Below are 3,454 nucleotides of genomic sequence, written 5' to 3' on the forward strand. Positions count from 1 at the left end.
CGCGTCACCAGTGTCCAGGCGGAAGGACCCGGCACAGGATGACAGAAGGTGAAGTGAAACCGCAGGAAGGCGGGGAAGATGGCTCAGTAGAATAAACTCTTGCCTAGGGCCTGGGTCGAATCCCCCGTTCCCTGAAAAAAAAAAAAAAAAAAAGAAAGAAAGAAACCGCAGGAGTCTGAGCTGGGCACAGTCCTGGCCTCAGACTCGCGTGGTCACGCCCTGGGACGAGGACGGTGGCAGGTACCCTAAGAGTTGACGATTACTGCAATAAATTTAAGTGTAAGTAATCATACGTAGCTAATAGCTACCATTTTTGAGACCCCAGATTTAGTGTATGCTTAGTTTTTTTTTTTTTTTTTTTTTTTTTTGTGGAACCGGGGATTGAACTCAGGCCCCTGCACTTGCCAGAGAAGCACTTATTCCACTGAGCCATCTCCCCGGCCCAGTGTATGCTTAGTTTTATTGTGTTATGCCCGAAAGTTACACTGGGACTCAAATATTTCAGTACATCAACGTGATTTGCACATGTAAACCTGGTTTTTCTATGTGGTTATTAGACAAATCATTAAAACTGGAAACCCTAAGAAAGGTGAATGTATATGTATATTTTACTAATTAGAGTATACAGATGAATCAAAACATGGTTTGTCAACAAACGCTCATAAAATATTAAAAATTACCTATCATCGATTCAGAATTTTTTTTTCACAGTACTAGGTATTTATTACAGGTGGGAAGAGGGCCAGGACACTCAGTCCAGCGGTGGCCGCAGTGTGGGGCGGTCCTTGCACAGTACAAGCACATGGCACCCTCTGCACGGGCACTGTGTGACTGGAAGAACACTGCCTCCTTGTGGCCACATTTCTGGCACGGGTGGTCCTCGGTCCGTGGCAACGTGGGGTCTTGGGACACATCAGCGATTATCTGGGTTAGTTCGTCCACTTCGTGAGTGATTTTGTTGACATAGATGCAGGTGTTGTCGGCTTTCTGCGGGCAATTATAATTTCAGCACGCATACAGCAGAATACGGTTCTCCTCGTCATCTTTAGGGCAAAGCATGTTGTTACATTCTTGGCAGAATCGAATCCCCAAGAAACCTGCTCATACTTCCCATCCAGTTCCATACCTACCTTTTTTTTTTTTTTTTTTTTTCGAGAATCAAACTCAGGACCCTGTGCTTTCTAGGAAGACGCTTGTGCTGCTGAGCCAAATCTCCAGCCCTGGGCCTTTTTTCAGCCTCCTCAGCACCTGTAATCCCAGCGCTGGGGAGGCTGAAACAGGAGGACCACCACGAATCTCAGCTGCTTAGGGGGACCCTGTACCAGATACATAAATTCAAGCAAACAAACAAACCAAATCCCAGGCCCTGATTACCTGAGTTAGCTATTGTCTGTATTTCTGTGTCACTCTGGGCATTTCAGGTTCTTAACCTGGTAAATATGACATGAGGCCCATAACTGTACATTTACTACAGAGCAAATATATGCTGAGGATAACACATATAGAATATCATGTAAATCTTGCAGAAATTGTTCTAAAATTGTGAGGGAAGGTTTTAAGCCTTGTAACTGCACCTTAGAACATGCTGTGGATTGAATGTAGGGTTTCAGTGTGTTCCTTAAGGGTCCAGGAGTTAAATTTCTGTCCCTATTGGGAGGTGTTAACTGAGGGGGTGTTAACTGTTTGATTATGAAGGTTAGAGGGGAGACTTCTGGAGCTCCAGGGCTAGGTAAGGTGACCAGGGTGGAGCCACCATGCCTGACAGCTGGTGGCTACAGAAGCACAGAGACAGGCAGACCCCAGAACTCACAGGCCGAGTGTGGAGCCTGTGGCCCCCCAGTGATGCTGTGTGTCACTCAGGACGCCCGGCAGGAATAACAGCTCAGATGGGGCCCTCTGGCACTGAACCCCAGGACTGCAAGATAGGAGACCCTGTTTCCTTTATTAAGTCACCTCTCCTCACATGTTTTGGTATAGTAATGGGAATCAGGAGCAGATGGTGCAAAACTCGCCCACCTCCCTTTCTGACCTTTATTTTCTCCACAGCTCAGAGCCACCTCCCAGCTCCTCTTTGTTGTAACCCAAGAAGGAGACAATGAAGCAAAAAGTCCAAAAAGATGGTAGCGCTTTATTATAGCTGGTACCCAGTGGCACCCTCAGAGTCCAAGAGACAGAGAGGAGCCCCGAGTAAGGGGAGGCACAGTAATTTAAACCCAAAAACCGCAAGACCACCCATTCAAGCAAGCCGATTACAGAAGCCAATAGCAGATGGCATTGTGGTCAAGGGAGCATATGACCTTTTACAGGATTGGTTGTAGCACACCTGGAGGAAGCTGGACACAGAGAAGTTACCCCTTTTGGACTAGGTGGAGTACAGAACAGGCTGTGCAATCTTGGTATGCTGACCTTATAAGGACAATGTAATCCAATACCTGTTTTTGCCTTAGGACATTCTCAGAACCAGGGCAGGGGTGAATCAGAGGACCACGATGGAGTCATTGTAATCAACTAGGGCAAGGGTGAATCAGAGAGCCAAGATGGAGTTACTAACGTCGGGGTATAACACACCCTGAAGGGAGTGGGCTTAAGAAACAGAAGTCACATTTTACAGCAGCTGACATGGTTCACTAAGACAGCGCATACAGAACAGGATGGCAGCGCTTTGGTCAGGTTATAACACTCTTCATCTTCACTCTTCCCTTCCCATCATCTCATTGTAGATGAGGATATCTGATCAGTTTTACAAGTGTGGATTAAAGAATGGCTCTCTCAGCATGACCAGAAGGGAAAACTGTGAGAAAAGCAAAATTCACCTCAGTCAGAACAATATCCATGCATGAGTGGGATCAAACTCAGAATCACATGGAAAATCCCGACCGGTGCTGCAGGTCGGTGTTGTTCAGCTGAGGCATCAGAGGGAGGTGACAGGGACGGCCACACCATGAGGAGGAGGACAACGACGATGGGATGCACAGCAGCAGAATAACGTTCTGCTCACTGTTTTCAGCAGGAGAGAATGAGGACACCTTGGAGAGTCAGAGTTCAGCAGGATTGGGAGACACAAGTCAGGACTGGAGCTCTACTTTGAAGATCTCAGGGAGAACTGGGGAAGTCAGCGCCGCTCCACTGGATGGTGATGTCAGGACGCGGCTGCCGGGCTGTGGTGGAGAGTCTCCGTGGTTGGTGAGTGCGGCTGCGTGGGAGTTACAGACCAGCGTGGGCTAGAAAGTGAGCTCAAAGGCAGCCCGAACTGCCAGCGAGACCCTGTCCCAAGAAAGACAAAACCAAACCAAAAAGCAAAGCAAAAACTATAGGAACTGTTGCTAAATATCATAACAATTTAAATGTGTGTACATTTCAATGGATGCATTTCTCTTGGAGGAACTTATCCTAATAAGAATATTACACGTGATCTCCAAAATACACATTTAAGCCTGTACTTGAGCTGGGGTTT

The 3,454-nt window shown here is 47.0% G+C and overlaps 1 pseudogene; it reads right to left on the reverse strand.

Annotated features, from left to right (window-relative positions):
- Positions 1–705: 705 nt before the first annotated feature.
- On the reverse strand, positions 706–1,124 carry LOC101584705 (annotated as a pseudogene).
- Between the last annotated feature and the right edge of the window lie 2,330 nt (positions 1,125–3,454).

Source organism: Octodon degus, unplaced genomic scaffold (assembly GCF_000260255.1).
Source record: "Octodon degus isolate 3935 unplaced genomic scaffold, OctDeg1.0 scaffold00005, whole genome shotgun sequence".
NCBI lineage: Eukaryota > Metazoa > Chordata > Mammalia > Rodentia > Octodontidae > Octodon > Octodon degus.